The sequence below is a fragment of the Girardinichthys multiradiatus genome, chromosome 20 (assembly GCF_021462225.1).
Source record: "Girardinichthys multiradiatus isolate DD_20200921_A chromosome 20, DD_fGirMul_XY1, whole genome shotgun sequence".
Lineage (NCBI taxonomy): Eukaryota > Metazoa > Chordata > Actinopteri > Cyprinodontiformes > Goodeidae > Girardinichthys > Girardinichthys multiradiatus.
Window position 1 is genome coordinate 28,029,239 of NC_061812.1, and position 15,836 is coordinate 28,045,074.

A 15,836-nucleotide genomic window follows, 5' to 3' on the forward strand; every position below is an offset into this window, starting at 1 on the left:
ATACAGGTCCTTCTCAAAATATTAGCATATTGTGATAAAGTTCATTATTTTGCATAATGTAATGATGAAAATTTAACATTCATATATTTTAGATTCATTGCACACTAACTGAAATATTTCAGGTCTTTTATTGTCTTAATACGGATGATTTTGGCATACAGCTCATGAAAACCCAATATTCCTATCTCACAAAATTAGCATATCATTAAAAGGGTCTCTAAACGAGCTATGAACCTAATCATCTGAATCAACGAGTTAACTCTAAACACCTGCAAACGATTCCTGAGGCCTTTAAAACTCCCAGCCTGGTTCATCACTCAAAACCCCAATCATGGGTAAGACTGCCGACCTGACTGCTGTCCAGAAGGCCACTATTGACACCCTCAAGCAAGAGGGTAAGACACAGAAAGAAATTTCTGAACGAATAGGCTGTTCCCAGAGTGCTGTATCAAGGCACCTCAGTGGGAAGTCTGTGGGAAGGAAAAAGTGTGGCAGAAAACGCTGCACAACGAGAAGAGGTGACCGGACCCTGAGGAAGATTGTGGAGAAGGGCCGATTCCAGACCTTGGGGGACCTGCGGAAGCAGTGGACTGAGTCTGGAGTAGAAACATCCAGAGCCACCGTGCACAGGCGTGTGCAGGAAATGGGCTACAGGTGCCGCATTCCCCAGGTCGAGCCACTTTTGAACCAGAAACAGCGGCAGAAGCGCCTGACCTGGGCTACAGAGAAGCAGCACTGGACTGTTGCTCAGTGGTCCAAAGTACTTTTTTCAGATGAAAGCAAATTCTGCATGTCATTCGGAAATCAAGGTGCCAGAGTCTGGAGGAAGACTGGGGAGAAAGAAATGACAAAATGCCAGAAGTCCAGTGTCAAGTACCCACAGTCAGTGATGGTCTGGGTGCCGTGTCAGCTGCTGGTGTTGGTCCACTGGTGTTTTATCAAGGGCAGGGTCAATGCAGCTAGCTATCAGGAGATTTTGGAGCACTTCATGCTTCCATCTGCTGAAAAGCTTTATGGAGATGAAGATTTCATTTTTCAGCACGGCCTGGCACCTGCTCACAGTGCCAAAACCACTGGTAAATGGTTTACTGACCATGGTATCACTGTGCTCAATTGGCCTGCCAACTCTCCTGACCTGAACCCCATAGAGAATCTGTGGGATATTGTGAAGAGAACGTTGAGAGACTCAAGACCCAACACTCTGGATGAGCTAAAGGCCGCTATCGAAGCATCCTGGGCCTCCATAAGACCTCAGCAGTGCCACAGGCTGATTGCCTCCATGCCACGCCACATTGAAGCAGTCATTTCTGCAAAAGGATTCCCAACCAAGTATTGAGTGCATAACTGTACATGATTATTTGAAGGTTGACGTTTTTTGAATTAAAAACACTTTTCTTTTATTGGTCGGATGAAATATGCTAATTTTGTGAGATAGGAATTTTGGGTTTTCATGAGCTGTATGCCAAAATCATCCGTATTAAGACAATAAAAGACCTGAAATATTTCAGTTAGTGTGCAATGAATCTAAAATATATGAATGTTAAATTTTCATCATGACATTATGGAAAATAATGAACTTTATCACAATATGCTAATATTTTGAGAAGGACCTGTATATATCATCAGCATGCAGTCCAATTCTGCAGAATCAAGCTAATCTCCTGACTATTTCGTTCAGGCATGTCGTGGAACAGACGCGTCTAAGTTGCAAGACACCAGCCCTCAAGGATTCGAGCCTTAGACCCATGCTTGAAATGCTAAATTTATAGAAATTGTCAAATTGACCTGATTGTTTCACAGACACCAAGTCAATGAGATGCTGATTTTCAGTTTTTTATTATTGCATCTGAAAGCTATGATTTCTTAGATTATGCTTCGGTTTTAACCTCTGTAAGGTTATTAATCAGAAATTGGATGTTGATCAACCAGTCGATGGCTAGCCATCCTAAACATCTCATCTCTGTTCTTTCTTTCTTCTTAAGGAGGAACAATTTTAAATAAGGAACACTGGTGTCCAGCCTGAAATGTAGTTGATTACTAAATGCTCCTGGTTTATAATCTCTTCATCATTGCCTCTAGAATTAAAAGCGGTGTGCTTTCAGTGTATGGTTATGACCAGACTTGTCCCCAACATGTTGGCAGTGGTTTTAAATGTTCTCCTCATGTTTAATGTTTTTCAAACAGTGGAATGGCTGATTTTCCAGGTTATTCCTTACCAGACTCACAAATCTCTGTAAGGTATTTTCTCCCACTGTTGTTATGTCACTTTAATTTTTCAGTGTTGTTAAAGTTGATATATATTCATGTGAATCAAGTATGTTAGATAAACATACAGAGTGTCCTAATTTTTGTATATTGTCCAGCATATCATACCTAAGTGCAGGATGGTGAACGTACCTGCTGGAAAACACACACTGCTTTTTAATCACTTTAAATTTCGAAGCACTGGCGCCCTACAACAACACACTTTCAGCCCTCATCAAGCTGGCACTTTTGGATTTGTTGGAATGCAAATAAAATGAGAAAATACTGTAAGTTTCAATTTATACACTAAACACATAATCTGATGCCTGGCTTTACTTCAGTCTGCCAAATTCCCCATGTCTGTATTTCTGTGTGTCTTTTTGTACGCATGTATGTGTAAGATTGTTCACTGGCACTACAGATACATTTCACATTTTCTAAAAATAGCAGCCATCACTGATTTCAGCAGCCGTAACAGCCGGCTTTATGCAATCCGCCACAGCCTTTTGAGCTGTCTCACAAGTCTTTGAAAGGAATAATATATAAAGATGGTTGCTGTGTGTCTGTGTCCAGGCAAATGGTGGGTGGGAATGTGTGTGTGTTGAAGAATGATTACTAATCTGTCCCTGGATAAAAAAAGGGAGAAGGTAATAACCGCATCTAATTTTTCCACGTCTAAGGCAGGGCTTTCAATGTGAACATAAACAGACATGCACAGTCATGACATCAAATTGTCCTTCACATACTAATACTGCTCTAGGTACAACTTTATAATCTAATTTTGGTTCACTACTAAATCTGCTAAATTTGCATTGATTGAAGTTTAATACCATGTTAGCTTACATACAAGGTTTCTGTCGTTTTTTTTGTGACCAAATAGCCTCTAATGACCAAAGTTCTAGATAGAAATAAGAAACATTCACTGAATTTAATGCATATATTTTATTTAGATTAGGGTTACAGTTTCTACATATATTATATACATGTAGAACCTTATAATACTGATGGTTGGATGGAAGGAAAGACAGATGTTTTCAAAATTTACACAGTATTAAGCAACAAAATCTGGAAACACAAATATTTCCCATAGTATTTTGGACTTGAGGAAAAATCTAATTCTATTCATTTGCATACTTTTCCAACCAAAAACATTACTATCAGCTGGTACTTTATGAATAGGTCTAATTTAAACATCTTTGATCATTCAGGATCTCAGTGTCCAGTGTTTGTGTGATTTAAATATGACCCTTTGGACCCTTGATGTGCTGTCTGTTGTCGTCATTTTGGTTTGAGCTTACTTCCCACAGAAGCCATCACACCCAGTCAGATTGGTAAGCCTGGAAGTTCTCTTAATACCTCCTCGCACCTTCACGTTCTTTAACATATTCACATGCATTTTTCATCCACCCGCTACACCTGCTGAGATGGGAATACTGCATTTTCACCTCATGCTGTTATCAGCAGGGTATTGTGATTAATCTATAGAAATATTTTTTGGTAGGCAAGAGACACAGCGGCACATATTGGATCGGCATGCTCCAAGTTTACCAAGTGAAATGTTACTTTGTAGGATTATAACCACTCAACTTCCCTGTTAGTGGCCTTATTGTTATGTTTGGATGGGGTATTTAAAATGACTTGCAAAAGTATTAGATCCACTTGAACTTTTTCAGATTTTCTCACATTACATTAAAAAACTTCATATTTCCAGAAGACTACATGTTCAGTAACAGTGTGACATAAACCTTGTAGTGAATACACTAAAAATGTGAAAGAAGATTGTCTAGTCCTCACCCTGAACACACCATTGCCATAGTGAAACATGGTGACTGCAGTATCATGCTGTGGGGATGCTTCAGCTGGGACAGGGAAGCTGGCCAGAGTTGATAAGACGATGGCTGGAACTAAATACAGGTCTGTCCTGGAAGGGTGACTTGTTAAAGGCTGCAGAAGATTTACGACTGGAACAAAGGATCTCCTTTTAGCATGCAAACAATAAACACATAGCCAGAGCTAAAGTTGAATTGTTTTTTTTTAAAGCATATATGTATGTGTTTGAATGGCCCAGTCAAAGTCCAAGTCTAAATCTAATTGGTAATCTGTGGCAAGACTTGAAAATACAGTTTACAGATACTCTCTGTCCAATCTGGCTGAGTTTGAGCTATTTTGTAAAGAAAAATGATCCACAATTTCAGACTTTAGATCTGCAAAGCTGGTGGAGACATTCCCAAAAAGACTTGCAGCTGTAACTGCAGCTAAAGGTGGTTCTGCAAAGTATTGGCTCGCAGTATCTGAATAGATATGCATATATTTCAAATTTTTGATTTGTGAAAAAAAAAAGAAAAACCTTTGTGAACCACATTCCAGTTCACAACTAAGTACTACTTGGTGTTGGTCTAACACATAAAATTGAAATACATCGAAGTTTATGGTTGTAACATGACAAAACATAGAAAAGTTTAGGGAGTATGAATGCTTTGCAAGGTACTGTAAAACGCAATCTAAGGAATATATAGCTGTTTTTTTGTTGTTGTTTTTGCAATGCTTTAGCATGTCTGCGATCTACTTCAATCCTTCTGCACGTTTGTTGCAGTTCTTGAGGAGAACAGTCATGCACACGCTGTGAGGACAATAGCGTTTCCCTCTGCCTGTTTGAAGCCAGAGCTGCTCTTCACACTCCTTCTTGGATAAGAAGTATGCAGAAACACGTCTAGGAGTTGTTCATTTTTTCTCTTCAGTGACCTTGATTGTTAAAGCCCCCGGGGTCTTGAGTTGGCAAGGAGCTGCATTGGTTGAAGCTCACCAAGAGAGTGGAGCAAGCCAACGTCTTCCTCTCTCCATCACTCCTCTCACTCTAACTCTTGCTCTTTTTTCTGCCACCCACTTCCATCCACAAGTACAAAGGCTGTTGCTATAGCAATGAAACATGTCAGAAATGTGCTCAGTCTCACTTTTATCCATTTTCAGATAATCCAAATTACTTTGCTTGCAAATATTGCTCATCTTTAAAAAGCACAGGAAGTGGATGCGTCTGAGTCCAGTTTAGGTAGTTCTTCACTCAGTCTGCACAGATCAGCAATATTACAGAAATAACAGGTGAGAGCATTTAATATGAAAGCAAAACAAGTCATCGGAAGCCTTCTCTTTAGCTATAGCAGTCACATCAACTGTGCAGGTTATGTTTCAGCCTTTTTTTCTAACTTGGACCTTAAAAGGTCCAACTACTAATTACAATTGAAAGGTAGCATCTTTTCTCAAGCAGATTACATTTAGGTTTTGTTTTAATGGCCAGTTGCTTTGAGTTATGCCCAATCCCTGTTATCAATGCTTTTACACATTATCCTCATTTTCTATTTAAGTAATGTGGTGGTTTAGGAGTAAAACATTATTTTGTAAAGTAGGACATTTCCTCAAGAGGTCACCCTCAAACTAATACTTTGTTAATGCACCTTTTGATTTAATTTTCTCATTTAGTCTTGGGTTCACACCTATCATCAAATATAATAATTTAAATTAAACTGGAGTAAAGCATGATTTTCCTGACTTTTGCCTATTTGCAACCTCTAGCTAAACACATAGTTTGCAGAGAGGTTAAAATGGATAAGATGGATCTCAATGTCCAAATCTATCAGTCCAGAGAAGATTTGAAAAAATCCACAGCATTAAATACACAGCATGGCAGAGTGAAGACAGTCGTTGTTAACTGGAGAAAATATGGGGCAACAAAATCCACAGACTAAGACTCCTCAGAGGATCTACCAAGGGACCAAAAGCAACACTGAAAGAGCTGCTGATTGTTTTTTTTTTGCCTATTACTAGTTATGTTCTACATGACAAGCTCCTGTTTTCTGTCAGTTTTCAGCTTGAACTCTCCCATGGAGGCCATTTTTGCCCAGTCACGTTCTGATTGTTGAATCATAAACACTGACCTTAACTGAGGCAAGTGAGGCCTGCAGTGCTTTAGATATCCTTCTAGGGTTAGTTTGTGACCCGCTTGAATGAATTATTAATGCTCTCCTAGAGCACTGCTGATTCATCATCAATGCTCAGATAATGGGATTTGCCATCATAAGGCATATTTCAGGCCTGGTTCACCACGTTTCACGTTTTCTCTGTAAGTAGATAATAGGTCTTCTCTTGGTCTGATATTGAATGTTTTTGATGATCGGAAACATTTAGATGTCTCAAAAAGCAAAATGGAGGCAAACATTTTTTAATATGTTTATATGAGACGCTTTTCTCCTAAGCTCCCTGCTTGCTTGCATTCTTTTACTCCTAACATTTTATCTCTTAGCCAAAATTACGGAAATATTGGACTAAAACAACTTCTTACCAGCAACTCCCAAGGATTATTATTATTATTATTATTATTATATATATTTTTTTAATGACTGATGTTTTTATAATTTAACTCGAAAGCAGGACAAGTTGTCACCAGCTAATCAGCACAAAATGCCTCCCTTCACCACAGAGGACTTCGACAAACTTTTACAGAAATTGGCTGTTTTGGAGGTGAAAATCCATTGACTGAAAGTGAATCTGGAGGTGAATATGGGGTACAACGATGATTCAACTCTGCCTGTGATCCCAAACAATGACAGCCAGCTCAACGACTCAGACGGCAATCAGAACACTGAGAATAAACCTACCGACAGACCCCCCTGGCATGTTTTAGGGGCATGCCCAAAAAATCAAGGTGGATGACTCACTGGAAGATCTCAGCAAGTAAATAAATTAGAATGGCCAGAATTACAGAGAAATGCCCCCGTTTCCCCTGGGAAAATGAAACGTCGACAGCGAGCTGCTGTCACAACTGATAGGAGTGAGACAGCTGGAAATAATGGAAATCCCCTCCAGAACAGATTTGCTCCACTACAGAATGAAAACCAGGAAAATGATCCATCTTCTGAGAACAATAAAAGGTTTGAGAACAACCTTCATTCCAAACAGTCTTCTCCTAAATTGCCAGAGAAAAAGCGCCTCACCAGACCAAGAACCCTAATAGTGGGCAACACAGCTGTGGATGGGATTAAAAACTGCTGCAACAAGAAAAACACAGAAGTTATGATTGGTACTAGTAACGTGGTCTCTAATATCTCAGAGAATATTCTTGCAATCACAGAAAAGCGCCCGTCTCTAGAAAACCTTATTATACACTGTGGAGCCATGGATGACGTGGCTAAGAAAAAATCAGAAAGACTGAAGGAGGATTTCACTCGTCTTCTGAATATTGTTGGAGGTCTCAATATCAAGGTGTTTCTTTGCACCGATCTTCTGTGGAGATGAGATTTTTTCCAGACTTCTGATGATTAATAAGTGGTTGAAAAAAACATGTGCCAACACACCTGTCAACTTCATCGACAACTTTAATATTTTTTGGGAAAAAAGACAACTCAAGCAAGATGGTTTCTGTTTGAACAAGCCAGGAGCCAGACGTCTCACATCTAATCTCTTCTATTCAGTAAATAATCCGCCAGCAACTTTGACCTTGAGCAGAGAACATGGAGTATCAACAACAATGATAACGCTGACTCCAACAGCTCCAGCAGAAACAACCAGCCAGTTGGCTGAGAAAGAGAGGTCATCACAAAAGGTCTCCCCGTCAAAATCCACAGGAGAAGTGGACCCCCCCATTATACCCCCATCCCCCCAAACCCAGATCCAGACCGACACCCCTGGTAAACCCCCCTCACCCCAGACCCAGACCCAGACCGCACAGAACTCTCCCATCTCCCCACTGAGCCCGCATTTTGCTTTACTGGATTCTGATAACATGAAAGGAGCTGTTAAAATCGGGACCCAAATGGCTCTGACATCTTCTCCATTCAACGCCCCCTGTGGCCGAGGCCCTGCTACTAAAACAACATCTTCCGAAATGCTGCAGAGCTCCAGCACCTCCTAATCTATCTCCTCCTAATCAGGACCTTCAAATCACTTCTCTGTGATACAGTCTGGGCCCCAGTGGTAACTCTATCGGAAATGAGCATGTCCAGGAAAGACTTGGGCCCCTAATAGGAGATAGTTGTAAAATCTGTGTGCTTATACGTGACAGAAAGAACAAAGCCAAAAAAAAGGATAAGAGACAGCAATAATGAATCAAAAAAAGCCATAAACTGTCAGGTACAACCAGACACAGAGTTAATATCATCAACTAAGTAATATAAACTGGCTTTACTGAACATTAGATCTCTGTCAGGAAAATCATTTTTAATCAATGACTTCATTACTGACCACGATCTTGATGTTATGTTTTTAACAGAAACATGGTCACATGAATTTAATGAAGCTCCCATTCTGATAGAGTCGACGCCTCCGAACTACAATTTTCTTTGTGAGAGCAGACAGCAAAGAAAAGGTGGAGGGGTGACCACTTTGTTTAAAGATTTACTAACGTGTAAAAAAGTATTTCTGGGCAAATTTGACTCTTTTGAATATTTGGCTCTCCAGGTAAAGAGCCCGGTCTGAACAATGTTCTTGAATATTTATAGGCCTCCTAAGTCCAAAACAAACTTTATCATTGATTTTAATGAGCTTTTATCTGTGATTTGTGTTGATTATGACTGTTTAATTATTGTGGGAGACTTCAACATTCACATGGACAATCCTGAAGACAGAAGTACAATAAATCTATGTGACACTCTTGGAAATTGTGGTTTGACTCAACATGTTAAACAGCAAACGCACAAACAGGGACATATTTTGGACTTGATCATCACTAAAAGTCTAAATATTGCCAAGGTGTAACTGATGTTGCTCTATCTGACCATTTTTCTGTTATTTTTGAAAGCATCATCTGCAATGACTCAGTTTGCCAAAGAGACATGATAAGAAAACGCATCTTTAAGGACGGTGCTGCTGAAACCTTTAACCAGATTTACTCTTCTACCTCCACTTTGCCCTGTAACACTGTAGATGAGCTGGTAGAAAACTCAATTCTAAAATCTCAGACATCATTGATTCAATTGCTCTAATTAAAGTGAAAGTTTTTTCTGGGAAGAAAATGTCTCCGTGGAGAAGTGCTCCACTAGTCGGAAGTGAAAAACAGGAGTGTCGAAAAGCTGAACGCAAGTGGCGAAAGACTGGACTCGGGGTTCACTATATTATCTGTAAAGAGAGACTATACAGTAGATATAACCTACAACTGAAAAATGCAGGGGAATCCTTCTTTTCTGAGATCATCAGCAAAAACATTATCAATGCTCGTGCATTATTTGCCACGGTCGACAGGTTAACAAACCCTCCTGTAACTGTAGCATCTGAACTCCACTCTACCAAGGCCTGCAATGAATTTGCTAACTTCTACAAATAACCCTAAAGATCAGAGGGGCAGTCAGCACATCCACATCAACTCCAGTACCAATGTTGTCTCCAACTAGAACTAATTTTGACAAAATTTCCCAATTACACCAAATAAACTGCAAAATCTTAGAAGAAATTGTACAGCAACTAAGCTCTTCTTCCTGCTGTCTCGATGTTTTATCCACAGCTTTCCTTAAGAAAGCTTTGCCTGTAATAACATCTGATTTAACACAAATAATAAACACGTCCCTTTTGTCAGGTGTTTTCCCCCAGGCCCTAAAAACAGCAATTATCAAACCTCTATTGAAAAAGAGCAACTTGGACAAGCTGCTACTACAGAACTACAGGCCTATATCAAACCTCCCCTTCATCAGTAAGATATTTGAAAAAACTGTGTTTCAGCAGTTAAACAACTTCCTAACAATGACCAACCGCTTCGATGTCTTCCAGTCAGGCTTCCTGCTCACCATAGTACAGAGACTGCTCTTGTCAAGGTGTTCAATGACATCCGTATAAATGCAGACTGTGGAAGAACCACAGTGCTGGTATTATTGGACCTTAGTGCAGCATTCAACACTGTTGATCACTCCATTTTATTAGAGCGCCTGGAAAACTGGGTAGGCCTTTCTGGTACAGCACTCAACTGGTTTAAATCCTACTTGAAGGACAGGGACGTTTTTGTGTCAGTAGGTAACTTTACATCAGAGAGCACAAAAATCACATGTGGCGTTCCCCAAGGATCCATCTTAGGGCCCCTCCTATTGAATATCTACATGCTCCCCCTACTCAGATTTTAATAAACAACAACCTAAGTTATCATAACTATGCAGACGACACACAGCTATATGTGACGATGTCACCAGGTGACCATGAACCCATTCAAGCGCTGGGTAAATGCTTAGAAGAAATCAATGCATGGATGGGCCTAAATGTTCTTCAGCTGCATCAAAACAAAACTGAAGTAATAATCTTTGGACCAAAGGAAGAGCGTTTAAAAGTTAGCACACAGCTTCAGTTAATACAGCTAGAAACCACCAGTCAGACTCGAAACTTGGGTGTAGTGATGGACTCTGACCTGAAGCTTCAGAGGCACATAAATACAGTAAAAAGGTTGGCCTTCTATCACCTAAAGAACATCTCCAGGATTAAAGGACTAATGTCTCAGCAGGACCTTGAAAAACTAATTCATGCGTTCATCTTTAGTAGAATTGATTACTGCAATGGTGTTTTCATAGGTCTGCCTAAAAAGTCGATCAGACAGCTGCAGTTGATCCAGAACGCTGCTGCCCGCGTCTTCACTAGAACTAAGAAAGTGGAGTACATCACCCCAGTTCTAAAGTCCCTACACATGGCTCCCTGTAGCTCAGAGAATAGAGTTTAAAATACTATTGTTAGTCTATAAATCACTGAATGGCTTAGCACCAAAATACATTACAGACTTGTTGTCAGTGTATCAACCACCCAGACCTCTCAGGTCTTCTGGCTCAAATCTACTCTGCATACCCAGAACCAGAACCAAACATGGAGAAGAAGCTTTTAGTTCTTATGCTCCACTAATCTGGAATAAACTCCCAGAAAACTGTAAAAGCGCTGAAACCCTAAGTTGCTTTAAATCAAGATAAAAAACTTATTTGTTTAGAGTGGCCTTTGACTGTGCCATCTAGGCATGATTAGTTGCGTTTTCAGTCCAATTTTCCTTTTATTTTCTTGTCCATCATTCTATTCTCTTTATTTTATTTTACTTTTTTAAATTACCTCTGTTGTTTGATTTTATCATTTGATTTGTTTTTCTGTGTCTGTATCTGTGTTTATTTGCTTTATGATTGTATTGTAATTGTATGTACAGCGCTTTGAGTGTCTCGTTGCTGAAAAGCGCTTTATAAATAAACTTACCTTACCTTACCTAATAGCACAGAGCTTGTATGTATACTTTTGATCTTGTGAGGACTGCAAACAATCCACAATCAATTCAAAGTTGTGGACCCAAATATTTTATTCATTTATTTATTGAAGTTATATGCTTTATAATCATTCCCCTGTCAAATGGACCTGTTTAAATGCAGATGAATATTTGATTCATGATGATGATGATGGGTGTATGTAAACTTCTGACTGGCACTGTCTTTGTGTGTGATGACAAAAAGTTTGATAAGAATATAAGCCTGCACTTCAGTGACGAGCTTACTGCTCACAGCAGGTTTCTTTAATGGTTTGACCCCATTTTTGATCTTTCTTTTATCTCCCCAAGTTTCAGGGTACAGACTGAACATCAGAGGTTCTTTCTTCCCTATATGTCCTTCACTTGCGGACCTTCACTTGTGCCAAACTAAGCATTTATTCAGTGTATGGATCTTACCTTAACCTCTCTGACAACTTTCACACAAAACACTTTCAGTTAGAAACAGGAACTGTACAGGGTCTTGTCTTAGTTCATTATATTTATTTATAAATTTTCCCTTGCCTCTTAATTCAGTCCATCAAAAGGTCAATAAAGAGAAATACAGTGTAGATTGTCATTCCTGCACACACTCCATTGTATAGGAGCAGTTTAGGATCTCCAATTAAAATAGCATGCATTTTGTCTGATTGTGGGAACACTGGCCAACTCAGAAAACAAACAAATCATGCATGGGGATCTGAAAACTCCACACAATAGAGCCCTGCCTGGCCAGGAATTCAACCCAAGACCAAACCTCTGGACAGCTGTGCAGTCCTGGGTTCATTATATATCAATTTTAATGCATGAAATGTTAGTGCCTCATGATGTGATCTGAATTGAAAAAAAATGCTAATTGAAGGTCATACAGGAATACTCTCACTTCGCCAATAAGATACTGAAAGTCCTTCCTGGCTGATCTTTAGCATGGCAAAATAGCAACCGAGGTGTTGTTTACTCTTTTAATTTATCCTCTCCCAAATGAATCAGCCTTTTTTCCTTTCGGCACAGCTGTGATGAGCTTGGAGCATCTGTGTGCCAAAGTGCCTCAGCACTATTTGAAAAGTTCCCTTGGGACACCTCGGGGTTTACAACATTTCTCATTTCTTGCTGCTGCTATTCAGGTGACCATTTTCTACTTTGGCTTAGGTTCAAACGGCTGATGGTCTGATTTATTTTTGTAGGTTTTGAGCACCCTCTCTTCATTAATCTCCCCTTCCCATCTTTTACTTTCCTCTTTCCCCCACCCGAGAACCACTTTCCTCAATTGACTCAAAGCAAATCTGTGATCTATAATTTTGCAGCTGACTAGGAAGCAGAGCGTGTCAGAAAATGTTAGTCAGTGTGACAGTTGGGCAGATAGAAGTATGATAAGAACCTATAAGGCACTGGCTTGGAATTGGTGAGCACCCTGACCTTCTTTCCACAGGGCAAGATGTACCTTAAAATCCAAAAGGTTCTTGCAAGGTGCATGAATTTCTTTAATCAAATATTTGTTATGGCTGTCATTTCATCAATTTAGGGTTGTTTAAATTACAAAAATGCTTTAAAAACATATTTAACCCTCCAAAGAATTACTTTGACACACAGTAGCTGTCCAAATGTCACTGGGAAGAAAAATAATTACAATTTACCTTTGAGCTATTTCATATGTTGCTGATATTTCCTTTTTAAAACATTTGTTGCTCAATAAAACATGACTTTAAGAAGTAGAAATAAAAAAGGACTGTAATTGGAAGATGCAATAAAACAGTCATTAGTAACATTATTTTATGAAGATTTGAAGTTACACCTTTATTCCCAATTAATTTGTTTCTAAAATAACTATTTAGGCTAGTTATTTTCACAAAATAAAATAAATGATCCAAAAAGACACTGAATGACAAATATCAGGCTTATGCATGCAGGTGGATTGGCCCACACCTACTACTAGGAAGCAACATCAAAGCATCCATCAGGAACTTGAGCATCACCACGTCACCATTTACCACCCTCACTTCTACTAAGAAGACATTTTCCTGGACTCCTGAGGCTGAAGAAGCCTTCAAAACCCTTCGAGAAAGGTTTGCTTCAGCGCGTATTTTGATCTATCCTGGTTCAAAGACCCAGTTCGTTCTGAAGGTGGACACATCAAACACAGGAGTTGGAGCTGTACTATTCCAGAAGGCGCCCATGGACAGTGGGCTTCACCCATGTGCATTCTTCTCGAAATGTTTCTCCTCTCCAGAACGAAACTATGACGTTGGGGACCGAGAACTTCTTGCCATTAAGATGGCATTGTAAGAATGGTATCACTGGCTGGAGGGCACCACCATCCCTATAATCATCTGGACTGATCATAAGAACCTTGCCTACATTCAGTCAGCTAAGTGCTTAAACTCACATCAGTCTCGATGGTCCATGTTTTTTCCCAGTTTAAATTCTCCATCACTTACCGCCCAGGGTCACAGAACACCAAGCCTGACGCTCTCTCTCCTCAGTTCTCTCCAGAAGAAGAAACACAAAAATCAGAACCCATCCTTCCTCAGACCTGCTTCATAGGGGCCCTCTCCTGGGACCAGGAAGATCGGAGCCATCGGGCTCAACGGCAAGAACCTGACGCAGGAAGGGGGCCACCTGGTCGTATGTGTGTGCCGTCAACCATCCTTTCGCAGGTAATACAATGGGCTCACTCATCAAAATTTTCCGGCCACCCCAGTTCCAGTCACACCATAGCCTTGGTCCATCAATATTTCTGGTGGCCATCACTCAATAAAGATATTGTGGAGTTTGTGGCAACCTGTTCCATGTATGCCCACAACAAGAATCATCATAAAACTCCCGCTCGTCTACTACAACTATTATCCTTTCCCAGTGGTCTCACATAGCCCTGGGCTTTGTCACTGGTTTACCCCCATCTAATAATAAGACTGTTATCCAATCTGTCATTGATCGGTTCTCCAAAGCATGCCACATTGTAGCCCTGTCTAAACTCCCCTCTGCTGTTCTCACTGCTAAATTATTAATAAATCATGTTTTTAGGATTTATGGACTCCCCTGTGAGATTGTGTCAGACCGAGGTTCCCAGTTCCTCTGTCAGGTTTGGAAAATCATCTTTTCAGTTCTTGGCGCCCAATCTAAACTCTCTTCTCTCCTGGACAAGAAGTGTGGTTGTCATCCCGTAATTTTCCACTCAGGGCATATTCCAAGAAGCTCGCACCCAGGTTCATCGGCCCCTTCAAAATAGAATCCATAATCCATAATCAGTCCCACATCTGTATGCCTCAAACTTCTGGCTCATCTCCATGTCCACCCTGCTTCCCATGTCTCTCTGATCAAGCTCGTTCTTACCAGCTCTTTGTGCCCTCCAGCCAGACCCCCTCCACCTACCCAGGAAATCAATGGCCACCCTGCTTTTGATGTCTGCTGCATCGTTGACTCCCGGAAAAGAGGTTGAGGGATGCAGCTCCTGGTCGATTGGGAAGCAGTCCAGAGGATCGTTCATGGGTGACACGGAGCTTCATTTTGGACCCGGACCTCATCAGCGAGCATGAGTCGTCCAATCAATCCACCTCTGGATGGCCGCCAAGGGACTTCTGTTGAGTGGCGGGGGGGGGGGGGGGGTGATATCATGGCACGGAGCTGAGCACAGGTTTGTGTGGTGTGCTGGTGGGCTCTCTCTCTTTCCTTCCACTAAAGGCTGTGACAGGTGGGTGCATCGCATCAAGGCTCATCAAGGGAATGTTCTTAAGCTGCCAGAGTTCCTGAAGGAGGTGTCAGATTGTTAACTCACCTGAGCGGTAATCGGACCTACAGACCTTGTCTGATTGCTATTGTTTTTGCGACCTTGTTTCTTACCCAACTTTCTCTGCCCTCCTTGTCTCAGAGTGATCAGACCCAGAGGAATCAAAACTTGAGAATCCACCGTCAGATGTCCTTTAATGTGTTTTCTCCACTGAGAGTCTCCTCCACTGAGAGTCTCCTCCAGAGCTGGAAATCTCCCTCCTCAAGAGAAAGGCTCACCACTCCTCCTGCTGTTTGCCTCCCTGCCTGTCCACCCTACAATCTCGCACACCACCACCTGGAAAGGGGTACTAAAGAGAACCATCCACTCAGCACAACCACACCTCCTGTCGACCCCAGTCCCTGTGGCATTGTTCACCTTCTCTGGACAAATCTCTCTTTCATCCCCCACTAAGAGACTTTTTCCAACAATCCTATTATGCTGTCTGCTCCTGTCACCCATACTCACCAACTTCTCCTCCTCAGTGTCCCAACCCAGAAGAACCAGATGCCTGGACTGCACCGCTGAATTAACGTGTGTTTCAATAAACCTGTTTGACTTTCATCCTGCCTCTGTAATTGTTGCTCGAGTCTC